Source organism: Puma concolor, chromosome B4 (assembly GCF_028749965.1).
Source record: "Puma concolor isolate L17-30 chromosome B4, mPumCon1.1.hap2, whole genome shotgun sequence".
NCBI lineage: Eukaryota > Metazoa > Chordata > Mammalia > Carnivora > Felidae > Puma > Puma concolor.
Window position 1 is genome coordinate 48420925 of NC_141673.1, and position 25544 is coordinate 48446468.

The following is a 25544-nucleotide window of genomic DNA, read 5'->3' on the forward strand; positions in this document are numbered from 1 at the left end:
GTAGAATAAACATACTGTTGAGATATATGGCAGTAAATACTAGAAGAAATAGTTAAAGAAGTTAAAAAGAGATTACCTCTAGTGTTGGGTATTAAATGAGAAAGATTAGGGCAATTTTTCATTAAATTTGATTAATTAAATTTCATTTCATTCAATTGTCATTAAATTGATAACATTTTATTTTACTTTAAAAATATACACATATGTGGCACAAAACAGACACTCAGATCAATGGAACAGAATACAGAACCCAGAAATGGACCCACAAACATATGGCCAACTAATCTTTGACAAAGCAGGAAAGAATATCCAATGGAATAAAAACAGTGTCTTCAGCAAGTGGTACTAGGAAAACTGGACAGCAACATGCAGAAGAATGAACCTGGACCACTTCCTTACACCATACACAAAAATAAACTCAAAATGGATGAAAGACCTCAATGTAAGACAGGAAGCCATCAAAATCCTCAAGAATAAAGCAGGCAAAAACCTCTTTGATTTTAGCTGCAGCAACTTCTTACTCAACACATCTCTAGAGGCAAGGGAAACAAAAGCAAAAATGAACTACTGGGACCTCATCAAAATAAAAAGCTCTGCACAGTGAAGGAAACAATCAGCAAAACTAAAAGGCAACAGACAGAATGGGAGAAGATGTTTGCAAACGACATATCAGAAAAAGGGTTAGTATCCAAAATCTATAAAGAACTTAACCAAACTCAGCACACAAAAAACAAATAATCCAGTGAAGAAATGGGCAAAAGACATGAATAGACACTTCTCCAAGGAAGACACCCAGATGGCCAAGCGACACACTAAAAATGCTCAACATCACTCATCATCAGGGAAATACAAATCAAAACCACAATAAGATAACACCTCACACCTGTTAGAATGGTTAACATTAACAACTCAGGCAACAACAGATGTTGGTGAGGATACTCAGAAAGCGGATCTCTTTTGCATTGTTGGTGGGAATGTAAACTGGTGCAGCCACTCTGGAAAACAGTATGGAGGTTCCTCAAAAAATTAAAAATAGAACTACCCTACGTCCCAGGAATTGCACTACTAGGTATCTATCCAAAGGATACAGGTGTGCTGTTTCAAAGGACACATGCACCCCAATGTTTATAGCGGCACTATCAACAATAGCCAAAGTATGGAAAGAGCCCAAATGTCCATGAATGAATGAATGGATAAAGAAGATGCGGTATATTTACACAATGGAGGATTACTTGGCAATCAAAAAGAATGAAATCTTGCTATTTGTAACTACATGGATGGAACTAGAGGGTATTCTAAGCAAAATTAGTCAGAGAAAGAAAATATATGACTTCACTCATATGAAGACTTTAAGACACAGAACAGATGATCACAAGGGAAGGGAAGCAAAAATACTATAAAAAACAGGGAGGGGGACAAAACATAAGAAACTCTTAAATATGGAGAACAAACAGAGGGTTACTGGAGGGTTTGTGGGAGGGGGGATGGGCTAAATGGGTAAGGGGCATTAAGGAATCTACTCCTGAAATCATTGTTGCACTATATGCTAACTAACTTGGATGTAAATAAAAAGGGGAAAAAAAAAGTGCACCTATGTGATGAGCCCTGAGTAATGTACAGAATTGTTGAATCACTGTATTGTATACCTGAAACTAATATAACACTGTACATTAATTATACTGGCATTAAAAAAAATTTAAAAAAATTAAAAAGAAAAAATATACACATATGTTTTGTGATGAAAAAATGAAATAAATAAGCATTTTGGTTAAGCATCCGACTCTTGATTTTGGCTCAGGTCATGATCTTGTGTTTCATGGGATGGAGACCCATGTTGGGCTCCACACTGTCAGTTTGGGATTCTCTCTCTCTCTCCCTTTACCCCTATCCCACTCACCTCTCTCTCTCTCTTAAAGTAAATAAAATAAACTTTTAAAAAAGTTTTTTAAAAACTCGTATTAATGGAGGGAGGCATTGGCATAGGTTTTGTCAGGGAGTGTTAAATAATCACTAGCCAATGAAGCAGTGCCATTTTCCTGAAGCTGTTAAGGACCTTGGGGGAGTAGCTGTACTCTCCTCTTTACTCTGCTGCTGCTGTCTCTGTGGAGTTTGGCCCAGGGGTGCAGAGGACCTAGTCTCATCTCTGCTGTAGCGGATGGCTCCTAGGACAATATGCAGGAGTGGAAGAGATGGAGGGTAGGGGTAGGAAGGTAAAGGGGGAACAACACCATCAGGCTGTCCAGGGGCAGGTGATGAAATGTTAAGGTGAAGTGATTTCGCACTCAGCTAATAGAGCTTCATCTAGCTGTGTAACAGCCTGCGCAACAGACCCATCGTCCCTAGCATCTGCTCCTTGCAAGCCCAGCAGCCTGGCCACAGGTCAGTGTGGCTTCCTGTGGGAATATTACCTGCCTCAGGAGCAAGGCTTGACCCTAATCCAAAGATAGCATTTTGCTGGCCCCTGAATTCATGGGTCACTGGCATATGGTAAGTGAATTGGGTTTGCCTAATCTATACCCTTGTATTTATTCCCCCACAACTTGGTGATCACTTTCCATTCTTTTAGCTCTCGATACCCCTGTAATTTAAGCTCCTGTTCTTTGCAAAAAAGATGATAAAAACAAGATCATTTCTTTTGTGGGTCTCCTGCCACCACTCAAATCATTTAACTTTTGCACTTAATTTAGTCTACGGCCTTGCTGTTGCTGTGCTTTGAGTGAGGTAATGGATTCATACTGAGAAGAAATAATATTTAACATACACCAGAGGAATTATTTCTACTGTAATGCCAATGCTGTGCTACAGTAGTCTCTAGTTCCTGGGCTCTATCACAGAGGCATGATTTACTGAGTATGGAACCATCGCGAAGTCTGATCCATAGGACTAGCCTAGTAGGATCTGCCATACACTCTACCCCCGATTACAGAGGAGATTGTGCCATCCCTGATATGTGCTCTCCAGGCACTCTCTTCTCTGCCTCCACACCTGTTGTTTCTGCAATCCGCTATGCAGACACCGAAAGGAGTGCCAGGATGTCTGGTGAAATATGGCCTAGAGAAATGAGGCTGGAGGGGTGAGCAGGACCAGATCTAGGTGCTAATCCCAAATACAGTGAGATTTAGGACGTAATCCCAAAGACCAGGGGAGACTATTTGTGAGTATTAAACTGGAGAGTAACAGGATCAAAATCTTTAAAAAAAAAATCACTCTAGATTGGACTCAGGGGCTGTTGCTAGAGAACTGACAGGTAATCCTGATTGCAGACAATGGGGTATGGAGACAACTGAGGGTTCAAGAGATATTTAGGAGGTTTGAATAATCAAGATTACTGATCACCCAGACTATTTGGAGATAAAGGACAAAAGATAGATCAATAAGACCAGCTTTTGTTTATAAGATGTTTATGAAGTGTTAGTCACTTTAAATAAACATTACCTGTAATTTTTACAGGGATCTTAGAGGGAGGTATTATTTCCAATTTAGAGATGAAAAAAATAAGTGTCCTGGGGGGCACCTGAGTGGCTTGGTCGGTTAAGTGTCCGACTTCAGCTCAGGTCATGATCTTGTGGCTCATGGGTTCAGGTCCCTCATCAGGCTCTGCGCTGATAGCTCAGAGCCTGGAGCCTGCCTAAGATTCTGTCTCCCTCTCTCTCTGCCCCTCCGCCACTCATTCTCTGTCTCTGTCTCTCTCTTTAAAAAAAATAAACATTAAAAAAAATTTTTTTTTAAATGTGTCCCAGATAAGTAAAGTCATTCACTCAAAGAAATACAGCTGGTCAATGACAGAGCTGGGAGTTAGACTCAGACTGTTTCCATGGTCTTTTCAATGTACAATAATACTACCTTGTAAAAACTGAAGTGGAAAGAGAAGAAACTGAATATTGATACCCAATTCTCACCCCTTGACAATTATAAATTCTTTGTCTATCCCTTGTCTAATTTTAGGTCCTGACATAGTTTTGCAAGCCCATTTTATATACTTATTTTTAAAGTATGAGTTATCTCGAAGAGGCTAGTCTAACACCTCTTAGATGCCATGGAACAATTAGAGGCTATTTTAAAATGCATATTTCAATATGCTTGGTGTGTGAACAGCTAATAAAATAATTCTGGATGGCTTTTTATCCTTTGTGAATACTTTCTAAATACACTATTCTTTCTGCTGTCTTTAAGCTACCACCGCAAATACAGTTAGAACTTTGGCTGGATCTCACTTCCCTGTTTCACATTATAAACATACATTTTCCTTCCCACTTTGGTCATATTATAAAAATCTTTTCTCAATTTACACAATAATTTGGCATTGAACATTGAGAAATTCTGATGAAATACCGAACTGACTTTTCAAATGTGTGATAAAATGCAGTCTTATTTGCAAAGACATGAACATGTTCCCATTTTGATTTCCTCATTCCAGAAGAGCATTCTGATTTCATTTCTTTACTGAGTATGGTCTTTGGGTTTAATATTCTGTATGATCATTTCATTTGTTCCAATGCCAATAAATCTCCTTTCATTGAACTAGAAACCAGTGATTTCAGTCTGCAAATTAGCTCTGTAAAATCACAAAACATTGGAGAAAGAATTGTTGCAGATAGGAGAACAAGATCATATACTCGAGTGGTACTCCTCCTCCACCTTGACAAACATTTTATTGCTACCCTTAACAAGCAAATAAGACAATATGCTTAGCAAATTATTGGTAATAATTTATATGCATACATGTAACGGAAGATAATGCTATCCTCCCTTCTGCATCACTCTAAGTCATTTTGGATGCAGCCATACTATCTTCTCATCCCTCCACCCCCAACCCCAGGTCAGCCACCTCTGTGAGGTGGCTGGTTGCTGGCATAGGAATAGTCTACTTCCAACTCAGTCAAGTAGGAATTCAACTCACAAACATCGTGCCATTTGCACATGAGTCTCACAATGACCTGACCCAAAGATGATGAGGGTTCTATTAGTGTCTTACATATTGAGTTTGGAAAGTAGTTTCCTTGATTGTTGATTCAGAATGATTTTCAATTAAAGAGTAACTTAGTAAATTTAGAAATGTTATAAAAATATAGAATGGTAAACTGTAACCTGCTCTTAAAAATGAGTAGATGTTTGGGGCGCCTGGGTGGCTCAGTGGATTAAGCATCCAACTTCCATTCAGGTCACGATCTCACGGTTTGTGGGTTCAGGCCCCACATCGGGCTCTGTGCTGACAGCTGGGAGCCTGGAGCCTGCTTCGGTTTCTGTGTCTCCCTCTCTCACTGCTCCTCCCCCACTCATGCTCTGTCTCTCAAAAATAAATAAATGTTAAAAAAAATTTTTAAAGTGAGTAGATGTCTTAAAATCTAGGAACTTAAGACATTTTTAAGTTTCCTCATAGACGTATACTACCTTTTAAAACAGAAAAGTTGACATGCACACACACACACATGACTACTAATTTTTGTGAAAAAATAATAGAAATAGAATAAATCTAGGATACATCTAGAAAAATTACACTTAAAATATCTTCCTTATGTAAGAAATGCAGTCACTGCACACTACATATCTCTGTGCACTGTGGTATATGAGATATGGTGTAGACCTGAATTTCATGATGGAACTACTGACAAGGCTTTCTAAGTAGTCTCCTTACCTCTGGATTCTCTCCCCTCTCACCCACTCTGCACCCAGAGCATGTCACCCTTGAACTCAGAAGACTCGGTGTTTGTATCACGCACATATCAACCACATGTTATCTATAACCTTATTGTCTGTTATTGAGGTTTACTGTCATATTGTCCATACATTCATCATCATGAGCTCTTCAAGGGCTTACTCTCCTTGTAGGCCACTCCCTCCACCTTTTCATTTGGAAGAATACTTATGTGTACAATATAGACATTCAACACAACTGATAAATTCACTGTGGAAAAAATGCATTCCACCTACAATTAAGGTGTTACTCTCCTCTCTTGACCACATGTTAAAGTAGGTTTCTGACATTACAAGCCATGCAAGAAAGTAATACAAACCTACAAATAAAAACCAATCACAAACCATGAAAGGATGTGCTCTCGAATCTTAGAGAACAATTAGAAAGACTGGAATTTTAAAAACAGGGAGAATTTTTTAAAAATAAAAAGTTGGGGCGCCTGGGTGGCGCAGTCGGTTAAGCGTCCGACTTCAGCCAGGTCACGATCTCGCGGTCCGTGAGTTCGAGCCCCGCGTCGGGCTCTGGGCTGATGGCTCAGAGCCTGGAGCCTGTTTCCGATTCTGTGTCTCCCTCTCTCTCTGCCCCTCCCCCGTTCATGCTCTGTCTCTCTCTGTCCCAAAAATAAATTAAAACAAACAAACAAACAAACAAAAACGTTGAAGAAATAAAAATAAAAAGTTAACTCAGGTCTCTGGAATAAAGTAGAAATATGACCATATGTTTGAGACACAGGATTCCTCATGCTAATGTAGGTAAAACATTTTTGAAGGTATGATTCAACACTTCATTTAAAGGTAGTAAAGGGAAAAAAATCTCCACTTCAATTGCCAAGAAATTATCTATGAGTAATTGTATTACATATGAAGTTCCTGTGTAACATTTTATTATAAAATTTTTATTATAAAATCCACCAATTAATTCAATAATTAATAGAGGTTTATTGGATATCTTCTATGTAAGAGGCACTGTATTAATGCTAAGGATAGCAGGTTGACTGTTTTCTTCTACAGGACATGCAAACTAACAATTACAATCCAATATAATAGTTGCTTTAATGTTGCTCTGTACAAAGTGCTGATGGAGTGTGAAGGGAACCTGAAATCTGTCAGGAAGAGACCGTGAAGGCTTCACAGCATTTCAGCTGAATGAGATTTTGAGGAAGAATAGGATTTTATTTGGTGGGCAGATGGGTTAGGAGGTTCATGGTAGAAACTTTTAATGCTCGCCCCTGTCTGGTTCTCTCTCCTTCCAGGCACAGAGAAGGATTATACTTTCCCACTCTTTTGTAGTTAGGCAGAGCTATGTAACTAGTTCTGTCAGCGGGCTAGGGGTAGAAGTGACATGTGACACTTCTAAGCTGAAGCATTTGATTGCTAGTGCAAAACATTCCAGGACCTTTTATCTGCTGCAAAATCTCTGAAATTTTATGAAATTATATTGTGTATATGTATGTTGTTCTCAGAAGAAAGTCAAAAACTTTATTATTCATTTGTTCTTAAAGGGAAAAGGACCTAAAATATGTTAATAATCCTCACTGAAGACAATGTAGAAACTCTGAAATATTCTGAGCAAGAAAATTGACACAATTATATTTTTTGCATAAATCACTTTTTGGTAGTACAGACTAAGGTGATAGTGTGTGCATGTATTTGAAGAAGAAAGGCAGGAATAAAGGCAAGATGATAATAAAGACAGTGACCTTCAAACGTTTTGATTGTGGTCCACTTCGCATGAGGGAGAAATGATCCTATAACTTACCTTACCATACCACTGTCACTTTCCTGAGGAAGAAGAACTGAGTCATTAGGATGAAATGTCATGTTTTCAAAAACCAAAACTTGATGGAATGATCTATATCTATCTATCTATCCATCCAGATATAGATGTATATCTACTTTAGCATTCAGGTTGTAAGTGTGCATCGTTAGTTCATAAAAATGAAAAAAAAAGTTCAGTTTTGATCAATTCATACTCTTAGGAGGACTGTGGACTGCAAATCATTCTTTGAGAGACTGCTGTTACAATCTACAAGAGAAATAATGAGACCAAGAGAGAAGAAGGTAGGAGGTACAGAGTAGAAGGGACACATAAGACATACCAAGGGATCAAAATCAGCAGAGTTTTTTGATTGCTTGGATGAGGAGATATAAGGCAGAGGGGAAAAGCTAACTTGATTTTTTGGTTCCTGGTGAACCATTTATGGGGAATGCAGGGTGGCAGATAAACCTGGAGGAGGATAGAGTGGGTAGGAGATGATGAGTCTATTTTGAATGTTTGAGATCCCAAGTGGATACACCTGGTAGGCAACTGGATCCTGGGATCTTCCAGTTCAGCAAAGGGGGTCTGGGCTGGAGCTCTAAGTTCCTAACTTAGGGAAGTGAAACATTCATATCGTAGTTTGATTTCTCTATCATTTACAATAATAAATAGGAATTCCAATTTTTGAAAGAAATTTGATAATACATCTTAAAATAAAATAGACAATGAGGATGAGGGAGGGAAGAAGTAGAGCCAATTAAGAATCCCTGAGATATGGCAAGAGCAACTACACATTTATGATTAGAAATTCTTGCTGAATGAAGTTTCCATTGCCTAATTTCTTGAAATTCTGTTCCATGCATCTTTGTATTTCCTTACCAATCTTTCCCTCTTTACATCATGGAATTTAAGTGTTCATTATTTGTTGCTGCTACTGTTGGGACTGTTTTACTTTTCATTGATATATAATCTACATCTAGCAAAGTTCACAAATTTTAAGTGTACAGCTGAAGGAATTTTTACATATTTCTGTGTAAATGAACACAACCCAGAAGGTTCACTTATGCCTCCTTCCAATCAATACTTCTCCAAAGATAGCCACCATTTTGATCTGTATTACCATTAGTTTTTCCTGTTCTGAGCTTCATAAAAATGGAATCACAGAGTATGTTTTCTTCATGTGTGGCTCACCTCATTCCACAGTATGTCTCTGAGGCTCGATAATCTGTTGCCACTCTGTTGCAGTAGTTCATTTTTCCTGTGTAATATTATACCACAATTTGTATAAATATACCACAATTTGGCCCTCTCTCTGCTGCCACTGCCGGTGCCTGCACTGGTGCCTGCCACCCCTCCTTGCCTCTCCTCTCCAGGCCAAAGGCTGGGGGACCAGAGCAAGACACAGGGATCATGTTCCAACGCAAGCTGACAGTTCTTGACAACAACAATCCTGCTGGCTTCATTCAACTGTAAAGATGAAACAGAAGTTAGAAACTTTAGGGGCACCTGGGTGGCTCAGTCGGTTAAGCGTCTGACTTTGGCTCAGGTCATGATCTCATGGTTCATGGGTTTGAGCCCCACGTCGGGCTCTCTACTGTCAGTACACAGCCTGCTTCAGAAACTCTGCCCTGCCTTCCGCCCTCTCTGCCTCTCCCCTGCTTGCTCTCTCTCTCAAAAATAAATAAACATTAAAAAAAATAATTTAGAAACTTTATTGTTTGGCTTGAAGACCAGAAAACCAGACACTATTAGATTGAAAACAGGTAATTTAAGAAACATCCACAGCAGTGATTGGCCCAAGTTCTTTGAAAAGTATCTCAGAGATGTTAACTGTCCTTTCAAGATTCAAGATGACAAGAAGTAATTGACAGGCTTCTTGGCTTAGCTATTAGACTTGAATATGGAGATAATGCTGAAAAGTACAAGGATTTGGTAGCTGATGATAGAAAAAAATGCTGACAATGCAGCTAAAAATGCAGAGCCATTGATCAATTTGGATGTAAATAATCCCAATTTCAAGCCTGGTGTAATGACTTTGGCTGACCTTCAGATTCAGTGTCATGATGATTACCTGATAATCCTAAAGCAATTCAAATTTTGGTCCAGGATGCAGTTGTTAAAGCAAACAAAAGAGGACTTGCCTGTTGCTTTAGACAAACATATTCTTGGTTTTGACACAGGAGATGCAGTTCTTAATGGAGCTGCTCAAGTTCTGTGATTGCTACATATACAATTGCTCAGAGAGCTGCAGACAAAAATTAATGAAGCCATAGCAGCTGTTCAGACAATTATTGCTGATCCAAAGACAGACTGCAGACCAGGGAAAGTTGGAAGGTGAACATTTTAGGATTTCAGCTTCTCACCTACTTAGCACAATTGGGAACCATCTATGCTCTGGCATGTGTTTGGAAATCAAATGTCACGTTTTTGAGGGAAGAATCCTAAAAAATTGATTATGTTCTCGAGATTTACCATCATCGCTCTTTCTTTAATAAAGTTCAGGAAAGTGGGGGAAAATATACCACAATTTATCCATTCTACTATTGGTGGATTATTTTTTCTTTTTTTCTTTGGTAAATACGAGTAAAGTTGCTATGCACATTCCTGCACATGTTTTTGGTAGGCATATGCATGCATCCTCTTGAGTATCATCCAATAAACAGAACTGTTGGGTCTAGCACAGGTGTTTGTTTGGCTTTAGTAAATTCTGCCAGTATTCCCAAATAGTTGTGCATCCTTTCCCTTCCACCAGCAGTGATTAAAGTTCCCATTTCTCCACACCCTTGGTATTACCAGAACTTTTCACTGTAGTCCATCTGGTGGGTAGTATCTCATTTTTTTCATGTTAAATAACAGCTTTTTTTTTTTTTGAGGTATAGCATACATAAAGTAAACTTCACATATTAAGTGTCCAAATTGATGTTCGTTCTGACATATACATCCATGAAACAATCATCACTAAGATAGTAAACATGTCCATCATCTTCAAACGTTTTCTGTGCCCCTTTGTAATGTCTCTTTCCCCTCATCCTCACCTTCCTATTTCTAAGCAGCCACTGATTTGCTTTCTGTCTCTATAAATTCACATTTTCTGGAGTTGTAGACAAATGAAATCACACTGTAGGTACTCTTTGTTGTCTGGCTTCTTTGAATCAACAATTATTTTGAGATTCATCCATATCATTGCATGTATCAATAGTCCATGATTTTGATTGCTAAGCAGTGTTCCATTGTATGGCTATATCACAATTTGGTATTCCATTCAGCTGTGGACGGACATTTGGGCTGTTTCCAATTTGTGGTTATTGCAAAAAAAAAAAAAAAAAAAAAAAAGCTGTTACAAACACTCGTGTCCAAGTCTTTGTATGGGCATGTATTTTTTTCTCTTGGGTAAGTACCCACAATTAGAAAGCCTGGATTATGTGGTAGGTGCATGTTCAACCTTTAAAGATATTGCCAAACTGTTTTTCAAAGTGGTTTTAACACTTTACATTCCCAATACAAGCATGCTTGCCAATACATGGTGTGGTCTATCTTTTTAATTTTCACCATTCTAGTAGGTATGTAGTGGTATTTTAATTTGCATTTCCCCAATGACGAGTGATGTAGAACATTTTTTCATGTGATCATTTGCCATCTTCGGTTCATGTTCTTTGGTAAAGTGTCTTGCCTGCTGAAATCTTTTGCCCATTTTTAAAAATGGGTTTTTTGTTTTCTTATTGCTGAGTTGTTTTTTTTTTTTAAGTTTATTTATTCTCTCAGAGAGAGAGAGAGCAAGCCAGGGAGGGGCAGAGAGAGAGAGAGAGAGAGAGAGAGAGAGAGAGAGAAAGCCCAAGCAGGCTCCGCACTGTCAGTGCAGAGCCCAACGTGGGGCTCAAACTCATGAATGTGAGATCATGACCTGAGTGGAAGTCGGACACTTAATCGACTGAGCCACCCAGGCACCCTTTCTTCTTATTGTTTTGAGCGTTCTTCATATACTCTAGAGACAAGTCCTTTAGCAGATATTTGCTTTGTAATGTTATCTCCTAGTCTGTGATCTATGGCTTGTCTTTTAGTCTCCTAACATGCTCTTTTGAAAAATAGCTGCTTGAAAATGTGATGAAGTCCAATTTATCAGTGTGTTCCTTTATGGATTGTGCTTTTGGTCTTGTATCTAAGGTCCCAAGATTTTCTTCTATATTTTTTTCTAGACAGTTTTAGGTTTCACATTTAGGTCTACGGCCCATTTTGAGATGATTTTTATATATGGCGATATGCCAATGTATGAATCCAGATTGATTTTTGCATATGCAGGCACGTGTGCACGCGTGTGTGTGCATACACACACACACACACACACACACACACACACACCTTACAGAGAAAAAACTGTAATTTCAAAGAAAATAGATTTCTTTCTGGGTGGTGATTGCCATAAGGGCCATTTCCAGATGCACCTGCTCTTCTCAGTCAGGCTATTGAAATTTAATTCGAGCTGTAGTTGAGCTGTGTCTGGCTGTGTTGCGGTTTTCATCTGATGCAGTTCACCACTGGATTCAGATGTTACAAGAGTGGCATCAGGACTTTCCTTTCAGCAGACCCTGGGATCTGAAAGCTAACAAGATCCTAGAGACCCACCTGGGCTTCGTGGCCAGGTCATCAGTTTTCAGAACTATGGAGTTATCTCCCTGCTTTACAGCCAAGCTGCCAGGTTATTGGCTTGCTGGGGAGATTATTTTGTTCTTCAGTCTAGCTTCCTTCTTCTGGGCTTAGAGATCTCCTTTGGCCTTGCTGCCCATCCTCTGACCTTTGGAGGGAAGCTACCCTTCTCTCCATAAAGGTCCAGATTGCCTCAGAGGATTTTGTCCCAGCCTGCCTGCTGAGTTTTCATGCTTTGGTAGTTGGAAGTCTGGATTGCTTGTGAGGACTCCTGACCCATCTCCAGACCTTCATAGTTGGACCCTGGAGTACCTCTGGTGGATTTCTTTTCACTCTCCTAAACTGTTCCTCTTGACTCTAGAAACTGGCTGCTCTGAACTTGTGGGAGACTTTATACACCTTAGGAGGGGACCTCTTTCGGTTTTCCTTCTCTCCTCCCAACGTTTTGCCCACTTGCCCCTGACTAAAGACCCATAAGAGAAACTGAACGTATGGACGCAGACTTGCTCTTGGCTGTATGTCCTTGGAATTTGATCAGTCATGGCAGCCCATATGTGGCCATTAAATGTTGACTAAAATTTAGCCAGTTTCTCCTTACACCCGTCTATGGCAGGTTCTTTTTTCGTGCTGTTGCTCCAGTGATGAGAGCAGCTGTATGTCTCTTCTCTCCTAGGAAGGACTCATTACTTTCAGAGTTTCTTTGTGTTTCTTTTCTATGTTCCCTGTGTCTTCAGCTCTCTAAAGCATTTTTATTTATTTATTTATTTTTAATATATGAAATTTATTGTCAAATTGGTTTCCATACAACACCCAGTGCTCATCCCAAAAGGTGCCCTCCTCAATACCCATCACCCACCCTCTCCTCCCTCCCTCCCCCCATCAACCCTTAGTTTGTTCTCAGTTCTCAACAGTCTCTTATGCTTTGGCTCTCTCCCACTCTAACCTCTTTTTTTTTTTTTTTTCCTTCCCCTCCCCCATGGGTCCCTGTTAAGTTTCTCAGGATCCACATAAGAGTGAAACCATATGGTATCTGTCTTTCTCTGTATGGCTTATTTCACTTAGCATCACACTCTCCAGTTCCATCCACGTTGCTACAAAAGGCCATATGTCATTTTTTCTCATTGCCACGTAGTATTCCATTGTGTATATAAACCACAATTTCTTTATCCATTCATCAGTTGATGGACATTTAGGCTCTTTCCATAACTTGGCTATTGTTGAGAGTGCTGCTATGAACATTGGGGTACAAGTGCCCCTATGCATCAGTACTCCTGTGTCCCTTGGATAAATTCCTAGCAGAGCTATTGCTGGGTCATAGGGTAGGTCTATTTTTAATTTTCTGAGGAACCTCCACACTGCTTTCCAGAGCGGCTGCACCAATTTGCATTCCCACCAACAGTGCAAGAGGGTTCCCGTTTCTCCACATCCTCTCCAGCATCTATAGTCTCCTGATTTGTTCATTTTGGCCACTCTGACTGGTGTGAGGTGATACCTGAGTGTGGTTTTGATTTGTATTTCCCTGATAAGGAGCGACGCTGAACATCTTTTCATGTGCCTGTTGGCCATCCGGATGTCTTCTTTAGAGAAGTGTCTATTCATGTTTTCTGCCCATTTCTTCACTGGGTTATTTGTTTTTCGGGTGTGGAGTTTGGTGAGCTCTTTATAGATTTTGAATATTAGCCCTTTGTCCGATATGTCATTTGCAAATATCTTTTCCCATTCCGTTGGTTGCCTTTTAGTTTTGTTGGTTGTTTCCTTTGCTGTGCAGAAGCTTTTTATCTTCATAAGGTCCCAGTAATTCACTTTTGCTTTTAATTCCCTTGCCTTTGGGGATGTGTCGAGTAAGAGATTGCTACGGCTGAGGTCAGAGAGGTCTTTTCCTGCTTTCTCCTCTAAGGTTTTGATGGTTTCCTGTCTCACATTCAGGTCCTTTATCCATTTTGAGTTTATTTTTGTGAATGGTGTGAGAAAGTGGTCTAGTTTCAACCTTCTGCATGTTGCTGTCCAGTTCTCCCAGCACCATTTGTTAAAGAGACTGTCTTTTTTCCATTGGATGTTCTTTCCTGCTTTGTCAAAGATGAGTTGGCCATACGTTTGTGGGTCTAGTTCTGGGGTTTCTATTCTATTCCATTGGTCTATGTGTCTGTTTTTGTGCCAATACCATGCTGTCTTGATGATGACAGCTTTGTAGTAGAGGCTAAAGTCTGGGATTGTGATGCCTCCTGCTTTGGTCTTCTTCTTCAAAATTACTTTGGCTATTCGGGGCCTATTGTGGTTCCATATGAATTTTAGGATTGCTTGTTCTAGTTTCGAGAAGAATGCTGGTGCAATTTTGATTGGGATTGCATTGAATGTGTAGATAGCTTTGGGTAGTATTGACATTTTGACAATATTTATTCTTCCAATCCATGAGCAGGGAATGTCTTTCCATTTCTTTAAATCTTCTTCAATTACCTTCATAAGCTTTCTATAGTTTTCAGCATACAGATCCTTTACATCTTTGGTTCGATTTATTCCTAGGTATTTTATGCTTCTTGGTGCAATTGTGAATGGGATCAGTTTCTTTATTTGTCTTTCTGTTGCTTCATTGTTGGTGTATAAGAATGCAACTGATTTCTGTACATTGATTTTGTATCCTGCAACTTTGCTGAATTCATGTATCAGTTCTAGCAGACTTTTGGTGGAGTCTATCAGATTTTCCATGTATAATATCATGTCATCTGCAAAAAGCGAAAGCTTGACTTCATCTTTGCCAATTTTGATGCCTTTGATTTCCTTTTGTTGTCTGATTGCTGATGCTAGAACTTCCAACACTATGTTAAACAACAGTGGTGAGAGTGGGCATCCCTGTCGTGTTCCTGATCTCAGGGAAAAAGCTCTCAGTTTTTCCCCGTTGAGGATGATGTTAGCTGTGGGCTTTTCATAAATGGCTTTTATGATCTTTAAGTATGTTCCTTCTATCCCGACTTTCTCAAGGGTTTTTATTAAGAAAGGGTGCTGGATTTTGTCAAAGGCCTTTTCTGCATCGATTGACAGGATCATATGGTTTTTCTCTCTTTTTTTGTTAATGTGATGTATCACGTTGATTGATTTGCGAATGTTGAACCAGCCCTGCATCCCAGGAATGAATCCCACTTGATCATGGTGAATAATTCTTTTTATATGCCGTTGAATTCGATTTGCTAGTATCTTATTGAGAATTTTTGCATCCATATTCATCAGGGATATTGGCCTGTAGTTCTCTTTTTTTACTGGGTCTCTGTCTGGTTTAGGAATCAAAGTAATACTGGCTTCATAGAATGAGTCTGGAAGTTTTCCTTCCCTTTCTATTTCTTGGAATAGCTTGAGAAGGATAGGTATTATCTCTGCTTTAAACGTCTGGTAGAACTCCCCTGGGAAGCCATCTGGTCCTGGACTCTTATTTGTTGGGAGATTTTTTTTTTTAAATTTTTTTTTTTTTCAACGTTTATTTTTATTTTTGGGACAGAGAGAGACAGAGCATGAACGGGGGAGGGGCAGAGAGAGAGGGAGACACAGAATCGGAAACAGGCTCCAGGCTCCGAGCCATCAGCCCAGAGCCTGACGCGGGGCTCGAACTCACGGAGTGCGAGATCGTGACCTGGCTGAAGTCGGACGCTTAACCGACTGCGCCACCCAGGCGCCCCTGTTGGGAGATTTTTGATAACCGATTCAATTTCTTCGCTGGTTATGGGTCTGTTCAAGCTTTCTATTTCCTCCTGATTGAGTTTTGGAAGAGTGTGGGTGTTCAGGAATTTGTCCATTTCTTCCAGGTTGTCCAATTTGTTGGCATATAATTTTTCATAGTATTCCCTGATAATTGTTTGTATCTCTGAGGGATTGGTTGTAATAATTCCATTTTCATTCATGATTTTATCTATTTGGGTCATCTCCCTTTTCTTTTTGAGAAGCCTGGCTAGAGGTTTGTCAATTTTGTTTATTTTTTCAAAAAACCAACTCTTGGTTTCGTTGATCTGCTCTACAGTTTTTTTAGATTCTATATTGTTTATTTCTGCTCTGATCTTTATTATTTCTCTTCTTCTGCTGGGTTTAGGCTGCCTTTGCTGTTCTGCTTCTATTTCCTTTAGGTGTGCTGTTAGGTTTTGTATTTGGGATTTTTCTTGTTTCTTGAGATAGGCCTGGATTGCAATGTATTTTCCTCTCAGGACTGCCTTCGCTGCGTCCCAAAGCGTTTGGATTGTTGTATTTTCATTTTCGTTTGTTTCCATATATTTTTTAATTTCTTCTCTAATTGCCTGGTTGACCCACTCATTCGTTAGTAGGGTGTTCTTTAACCTCCATGCTTTTGGAGGTTTTCCAGACTTTTTTCTGTGGTTGATTTCAAGCTTCATAGCATTGTGGTCTGAAAGTATGCATGGTATGATTTCAATTCTTGTAAACTTATGAAGGGCTGTTTTGTGACCCAGTATATGATCTATCTTGGAGAATGTTCCATGTGCACTCGAGAAGAAAGTATATTCTGTTGCTTTGGGATGCAGAGTTCTAAATAGATCTGTCAAGTCCATCTGATCCAATGTCTCATTCAGGGCCCTTGTTTCTTTATTGACCGTGTGTCTAGATGATCTATCCATTTCTGTAAGTGGGGTGTTAAAGTCCCCTGCAATTACCACATTCTTATCAATAAGGTTGCTTATGTTTATGAGTAATTGTTTTATACATTTGGGCGCTCCGGTATTCGGCGCATAGACATTTATAATTGTTAGCTCTTCCTGATGGATAGACCCTGTCACTATTATATAATGTCCTTCTTCACCTCTTGTTACAGCCTTTAATTTAAAGTCTAGTTTGTCTGATATAAGTATGGCTACTCCAGCTTTCTTTTGGCTTCCAGTAGCATGATAAATAGTTCTCCATCCCCTCACTCTCAATCTAAAGGTGTCCTCAGGTCTAAAATGAGTCTCTTGTAGACAGCAAATAGATGGGTCTTGTTTTTTTATCCATTCTGATACCCTGTGTCTTTTGGTTGGCGCATTTAATCCATTTACATTCAGTGTTATTATAGAAAGATATGGGTTTAGAGTCATTGTGATGTCTGTATGTTTTATGCTTGTAGTGATGTCTCTGGTACTTTGTCTCACAGGGTCCCCCTTAGGATCTCTTGTAGGGCTGGTTTAGTGGTGACAAATTCCTTCAGTTTTTGTTTGTTTGGGAAGACCTTTATCTCTCCTTCTATTCTAAATGACAGACTTGCTGGATAAAGGATTCTCGGCTGCATATTTTTTCTGTCTAGCACCCTGAAAATCTCGTGCCAATTCTTTCTGGCCTGCCAAGTTTCAAAAGAGAGATCAGTCACGAGTCTTATAGGTCTCCCTTTATATGTGAGGGCACGTTTACCCCTTGCTGCTTTCAGAATTTTCTCTTTATCCTTGTATTTTGCCAGTTTCACTATGATATGTCGTGCAGAAGATCGATTCAAGTTACGTCTGAAGGGAGTTCTCTGTGCCTCTTGGATTTCAATGCCTTTTTCCTTCCCCAGTTCAGGGAAGTTCTCAGCTATTATTTCTTCAAGTACCCCTTCAGCACCTTTCCCTCTCTCTTCCTCCTCTGGGATACCAATTACGCGTATATTATTTCTTTTTAGTGTATCACTTAGTTCTCTAATTTTCCCCTTGTACTCCTGGATTTTTTTATCTCTCTTTTTCTCAGCTTCCTCTTTTTCCATAACTTTATCTTCTAGTTCACCTATTCTCTCCTCTGCCTCTTCAATCCGAGCCGTGGTGGTTTCCATTTTGTTATGCATTTCGTTTAAAGCGTTTTTCAGCTCCTCGTGACTGTTCCTTAGTCCCTTGATCTCTGTAGCAAGAGATTCTCTGCTGTCAGCTATACTGTTTTCAAGCCCAGCGATTAATTTTATGACTATTATTCTAAATTCACTTTCTGTTATATTATTTAAATCCTTTTTGATCAGCTCATTCGCTGTTGTTATTTCCTGGAGATTCTTCTGAGAGGAATTCTTCCGCTTGGTCATTTTGGATAGTCCCTGGCGTGGTGAGGACCTGCAGGGCACTTCCCCTGTGCTGTGGTGTATAACTGGAGTTGGTGGGCGGAGCCGCAGTCAGACCTGATGTCTGCCCCCAGCCCACCGCTGGGGCCACAGTCAGACTGGTGCGTGCCTTCTCTTCCCCTCTCCTAGGGGCGGGATTCACTGTGGGGTGGGGTGGCCTGTCTGGGCTACTTGCACACTGCCAGGCTTGTGATGCTGGGGATCTGGCGTCTTAGCTGGGGTGGGTAGGCAAGGTGCACAGGGGCAGGAGGGGCAGGCTTAGCTCGCTTCTCCTTAGGTGATCCACTTCAGGAGGGGCCCTGTGGCAGCAGGAGGGAGTCAGATCCGCTGCCGGAGGTTTGGCTCCGCAGAAGCGCAGAGTTGGGTGTTTGTGCGGAGCGAGCAAGTTCCCTGGCAGGAACTGGTTCTCTTTGGGATTTTGGCTGGGGGATGGGCGGGGGAGATGGCGCTGGCGAGCGCCTTTGTTCCCCACCAAACTGAGCTCTGTCGTCCGGGGGCTCAGCAGCTCTCCTTCCCTTTGTCCTCCAGCCTTCCCGCTTTCTGAGCAGAGCTGTTAACTTATGACCTCCCAGACGCTAAGTCGCGCTTGCTGTCGGAACACAGTCCGTCAGGCCCCTCCGCTTTTTGCAAGCCAGACTCGGGGGCTCTGCTTGGCCGGCGAGCCACCCCTCCGCCCCAGCTCCCTCCCGCCAGTCCGTGGAGCGCGCACCGCCCCGCCGCCCTTCCTACCCTCCTCCGTGGGCCTCTCGTCTGCACTTGGCTCCGGCGACTCCGTTCTGCTAATCCTCTGGCGGTTTTCTGGGTTATTTAGGCAGGTGTAGGTGGAATCTAAGTGATCAGCAGGACGCGCGGTGAGCCCAGCGTCCTCCTACGCCGCCATCTTCCCTCTCTCCTCTAAAGCATTTTTAAAAAGTATGTTTGGCTTGTTAACATGACATTGACAGTCATGATTTCTGCTAAATCAGCAGCAGAACTGAGATTTATTCTTTTTTTAAAATTTTTTTTAATGTTTATTTATTTTTGAGACAGAGACAGAGCATGAACGGGGGAGGGTCAGAGAGAGAGGGAGACACAGAATCCGAAGCAGGCTCCAGGCTCTGAGCTGTCAGCACAGAGCCCGACGCGGGACTCGAACTCACGGACCGCGAGATCATGACCTGAGCCGAAGTCGGACGCTTAACCGACTGAGCCACCCAGGCGCCCCTGAGATTTATTCTTAATAATTTGAGAATTGTGCCTTTACAAATAAATTTAGAATTTATGGCTAAATGGGTAACTAAGGTTAAGAGAGGAGAAGAAATTTGCCAAGGTGAAAAAATAAGGTAGCGGCTGTCGTAGCTCAGGTTGTCATAACAAAATACTGTAGACTGGGTGGCTTAAACAAAAGGAATTTATTTTTTCAAAGTTCTGTAGGCTGGAAGTTCAAGATCAGGGTGCTAACACAGTCAGGTTCTGGTGAGAGCTTTCTTTCTGGTTTGCAGATGGCTGAATTCTCACTGTATCCTCACATGGCAGAGAAAGCTCTTGTAAAGGTACCAGTTTTATTGGATCAGAACTGTACCCTAGGACCTCATTTAACCTCAGTCACCTCGTTAAAGGCCCCATCTCCAAATATAGTCACACTGAAGGTTAAGGCTTCAACATATGAATTTGAGGGAGACACAATTCAGTCCATAGCAGGAGTCTAGCTGAATTATAATCGAGAGCTTGTATTCCCAGTCTTTCCAGGCTAAAGACTAAGAAGGTAAATATGGGGTCGAGGGGCTCAAGGTCTAGTTCTGACTCAGCTATGAAGTCAGAAAATCCTGAGTTTAAATTCTGCTCTGTACTAAAACTGTGGAATCTTAAGAGGGATCCTCATTTCACTAAGCCTGTTTCCTAGGAGATGTGAGACTCACTGGGATCCTATATGAAAAATGCCCATCTGTCTTGATTGTATCTATGGGATTTTAATTTATGGAGGTGTCTGGATGATGATACAGAGAGGTTAATTTCATTGAAAGATTTTATTGTTATACAGTTCCCAAGAGGAGGGACACATACCACCACACAGGGCCACAGGGGGAAGCACCCTGGTCAGGAGGCAGAAGGAATGAAGGAAAAGTATGACCCAGAGTCTTTTTTTTTTTTTTTTAATTTTTTTTTTTAATGTTTATTTATTTTTGGGACAGAGAGAGACAGAGCATGAACGGGGGAGGGGCAGAGAGAGAGGGAGACACAGAATCGGAAACAGGCTCCAGGCTCCGAGCCATCAGCCCAGAGCCTGACGCGGGGCTCGAACTCACGGACCGCGAGATCGTGACCTGGCTGAAGTCAGACGCTTAACCGACTGCGCCACCCAGGCGCCCCAATGACCCAGAGTCTTTACTGTGCTTTCCACAGGAAGGATGGAATGAGGCAGGGTAAACAGCTTGGATTGACTAGTTTGAATAAATTCAGTGGGCTCTGGACTATGGGATGCTCTCTAGTTGTTTGGTACCTGGCCCTGGGGTGATTTAAGGCAGGAGAAATATTGGCTTGGTACATGAGAGTTAGATATAGAAGAGGGTTAAGAGTACAGGCACTGGATCAGTATGTCTGCATATGAAAGGTATGTTCTCAAGCAAGCGATTTACTATCTCTAGGAATTAGCTATCCCTGGAAGGAGCAGCCTCTCCCCACCCAGCAAATCCCCCAACATGTTAAACCATCATAAAATTTGAAAAATAAAGACATGATTAATACACTCTCCCAGTTCTTGGAATATTAGTACGGGCTTTGTGAGCGCTTACTCTCTGTTTCACAGTCCCTCCATTGACAGCCCCAGTCTCACCTCAGCAGCTTCTGAAACATGATTCACTTTTTTCCTCTGGGTGATTCAGGCCTTTGTTTCTCTCTGTCATAGCCACATTTGATGCACCTTGCCTGAATGAGGCTTAGAGCCTTATTAAGAGGAAGCCCTTCTGGAGTGGAAGGGCATGAACATGTAATAAGAATAGTATGTTGGGGGCCAAATTGTTGAGGGATAGACATCCTTATTCTGGAGCTGGAAGAAAGGGAGTCCTAGTTTGAGGCCCCATAGGACATCAACCATGGGTCATTATATATAAGCATCCTGGCAACAGAGAAGACAAGCAGAAAATCTATTCCCCTTGACTGAACTGCCCACACGTTTCAGCAATAACTGGTCTTCAGACTGGTGAAAGGGACAGTCTGTTAGCTTCCCCTCAAGAAAGACTAAGGCTTAGCAACAGCTCTGACGAACAGGTTATTTTCTTGAATTATCTGGACTGTCCAGCTTCAGGATAAAGTAGGGATAAAGAGGACAGATACTCTAGAGTGAGTAAGTGTCCTTGGATTCCTTGAAGATCAAAGAAAAAGATGCGTATAGAAGATAGAACAATTTTCTGTTAAAATGACCAAGTAGGGCTTTAATTGGTAAAGCACCACTCAATGTCAAAGCAGGACACTAAGAGAGAACACCGTTCAGGATATAGAATTATGAAACCCAGGTGCTAGATACATATTTTTTCATTTCAACTCCATCCTACCATGAAAAGGTTAGCCATGGCTGAATTAGCAACAACAGAGTCCACAGTTCTAGTGAGCGATATAAACTTGGCTCTAGGTACATCATACATATTTGTCCAAGTAACATCCCCAAAAGAAAGATTAAGAAGCTGTACCTAGCTCTATGATCCTGGCCAGTTATTCATCCTCTGTGAAGTTCAATTTCCTTCTGTACACCCTGAGAATAGCAATGTTTACTTTTTGAGATTATACCAGGAAGATTATAGCAAAGTTTAAACAGTCAATAAATGATAGCTCCTCCTCTGTCCCTCTCCAGTTCTCTTTCCTCTATAAACATAAAAATAAGTTATTATAAAGTAACCAGAACAATTAAACTGACACAAACTGAGCACTTACAGTGAACTAAAGATTAGTCTAAGTGGTTATGTGTCTGATCCCATGAATCTATGAATTTAATAGCCTCTTGAGAAAAATCCCAGACTTTGAATACATCATATGCCATAACATTTACGTATAACACTCTACTGACTGTCTGAATAAACCACAAATCCAAATAGACAAAAGTAAGATGAAAAGATTTTTATCATAGTTGACTCAATTCGCTACTAAAATAAGAATGACAGAAATCAGAGACTATTGTTGCCTTCATGGCATCTGTTTATTAATTAATTTTAGAAATTTTTGAGGAAAAAAAAAACAATAAAAAGATACCAGCTAGAAACACAGCTCTCAAAAAGTGTCCACAGTAATCAATACGGTATGGTAGTGAAGAAGAGATAGACACACAGATCAATGGAACAGAATACAGAACCCAGAAACAGACACAAATATACTCAGTTAATTTTTGACAAAGGAGCAAAAGCAATTCAACAGAAGAGGGATAGCTTTTTCAATAAATGGTGATTCAATATCTATTGGCAAAAAATAAAACAAGACAAAAGAAATTCCCACAATCTAAACCTCACATCTTCTGTAAAAATATACTCAAAATGGATCACTGACTTAAATGTAAAACTATAACTCGTAGAAAAGAACACATGAGAAAATCTTTGACATTAGGACTGGGTAAAGAATTCTTAGACTTGACACCAAAAGCGTAATTCATAAGAGGAAAAACAGATAAATTGAACCTCATCAAAATAAAAACATCTTCCTCTACCAGAGATCCCATTAAAAGGATGAAAAGACAAATTAGATACTGGGAGAAAATATTTGCAAATCACTTACCACACAAAAGCCTTTTATCTAAAATGTATAAAGAACCCTCAAAATTCAACATAAAAAAATAAATAATCCAATTAGAAAACTGAACACTGACACAGAAAAGACATTCACAGACATTTCACCAAAGGGGATATACAGGTGGCAAATAAACACATGAAAATATTTTTCAACATTATGAGCCATTAGAGAAACACACATTAAAACTACAATATCACTACACATAAGAACGGCAAAAAATAAAAAATATCAATAACAGCACATGCTGAAAAGAATGCAATCATACATTGATTGTGGGAATGCGAAATATTACAGCCATTCTGGAATATAGCCCAGTCATTCCTATCAAAATTAAAAATGGATTTACCATACAGTCCAGCAATCCACTCTCAGGTATTCATCCCAGAGAAATGTCTTGCTTCCACATAAGAACTTGTACATGAATGTTCATAGCAACTTTATTCTTAATAGTAAAACCTGAAAACTATCCAAATTTATTTTAAAGGATGAATGGTTAAACAAATTGTGGTGTGTCTACACTATGGAATACTATGCAGCAATAAAAAAGGAACAGATTACTGATACACACAACAGAAGTTTAGAGGAACTTCAAGGAATTTATGCCAAGTGAAAAGAGAAAATCTGAAAAGGATATGTACTGGATGGTTCTACTTATTTAAGATTGGTGAAATAACATAATAATAGACATGGAGAATAGAGTAGTGGTTGCTAAGGGTTTGGGATGATACTCTAAAGTGGCAAAAGGAAGGAGTCTCATGGTGATGGGTACAGTTGAAAATCTTGGTTGTGGCGGGATTATCCAAGGCCGCTATGAGAGAAAATACCATAGGGCCACACACACAAACACAAGTACATGTATACCTGGTGAAATTTAAATAAGCTCTGTAGATTAATGAGGGTAAATATACTAACTTTGATGTTATACTATAGGTGTACAAAGTATGAACACTGGAAGAGGCTAGAGGAAGATTGCACAGGACTCCTCTGTATATTCCTTTGCAAGCTTCTATGCATTTATAACTATTTCAAAATAAAGAGTTTTTTTTAAAGCAGCCATGGACCTTTATTAATTTTTTTTTTTTTGAGAGAGAGAGAGAGAGAGAGAGAGCATGAGAGGGGGAGGGGCAGGAAGAGAGAGGGACAGAGGATCCAAAGCAGGTTCTGTGTTGACAGGCTGACAACAGTGAGCCCAATGCAGGGTTCGAACTCACAAACTATGAGACCATGACCTGGGCCAAAGTTGGACACTCAACCGACTGAGCCACCAGGTGATCCATGGTGCTTTGTGAACCCTTAAACATATATAATTTATTTATGATAAATAGGTTTGCCAGATATACCAAAAAGAGTTTTATATTTGTTAAATTTTCCTGAAATTAAAACCCACTTCCTTGTCTTCCCTTTCACTGAAAATCTCTCAACAGAATTATTTTGACAATTAGAAGCTGGTATGGATAAAACAGGCCAGTGAGAAATATATTTCTAAGGTTGCCAACTGGCCATAAATGAGCTGGACATTCTATCATTTTAACAACAAGAAAACGACAAGCTGGGGATGAAAGCGTACCTTTTATCTTTAAAGTTTTTCCTGTATATATTGCAGGTTGCTTGGACCTCAATATTGTTTCCATGTTTTATATATTATTTATTTAGTTAGTTAGTTAGTTAGTTTTTATTTCATTTTATGACAGTAAAAAGAACATCGATGTTGCAGAATTGTGATAGAATTGTTTTAAAAAAAGAAAGTGAATTCTTCTGCCTAAAATCAAAATCGTTTCTAATAAAATATTGTTAATCAATATTATTATATTATTACTATATTATTATTATTATATCCATCAATATTAATTTTTGGAAAGCAAATGAACTAATTCCAAAGTTCATACAGAAAAACGGGTTTGGTGATTTTATTTTATTTTTTTTTTAATTTTTTTTTCAACGTTTATTTATTTTTGGGACAGAGAGAGACAGAGCATGAACGGGGGAGGGGCAGAGAGAGAGGGAGACACAGAATCGGAAACAGGCTCCAGGCTCCGAGCCATCAGCCCAGAGCCCGACGCGGGGCTCGAACTCACGGACCGCGAGATCGTGACCTGGCTGAAGTCGGACGCTTAACCGACTGCGCCACCCAGGCGCCCCAAGGGTTTGGTGATTTTAAAATACATCTACAATTTCTTTAAGGAATGGAGTTTAACTCCCCTGTCCTTGAGTGTGGCTACACTTCTAATGACTATGATAAAGTGACAGTGTGTCATTTCTGAGACTAAGTCATAAAAATTATGTGGCCTCCTTCTTGCTTTCTCTTTTTAGATCACTTGCTTGGGGAGAAATCAACTGCAACACCGTGAGGTTGCTCAAAAAGTCAATGGAGAGGTCCATGTGGTGAAAAACTGAGGCCTTCTACCCAAGTCCAATAAATCCTTCAGGCCCCATCAAACTTTCAGATGACTTTGGCCTCAGCTGATATCTTGACTACAACCTCATGAGAGAGCGTGGGCCAGCTGAACCCAGCTAAGTTGGTTCCAAGCTCCTGACCCACAAAAATGGTGACATTAGTAACTGTTTATTATTTAAGTCACTAATGGGAGTAATCTGTTATGCAGCAATAGGTAACTAACATAATGAATAAGTAATAACAGCCATGAAATCTTAAGA

General features: G+C 40.1%; 1 pseudogene; it reads left to right on the top strand.

Annotated features, from left to right (window-relative positions):
* Positions 1–8863: 8863 nt before the first annotated feature.
* Positions 8864–9962, top strand: LOC112863888 (tRNA-splicing ligase complex subunit RTRAF-like; annotated as a pseudogene).
* Positions 9963–25544: the final 15582 nt, after the last annotated feature.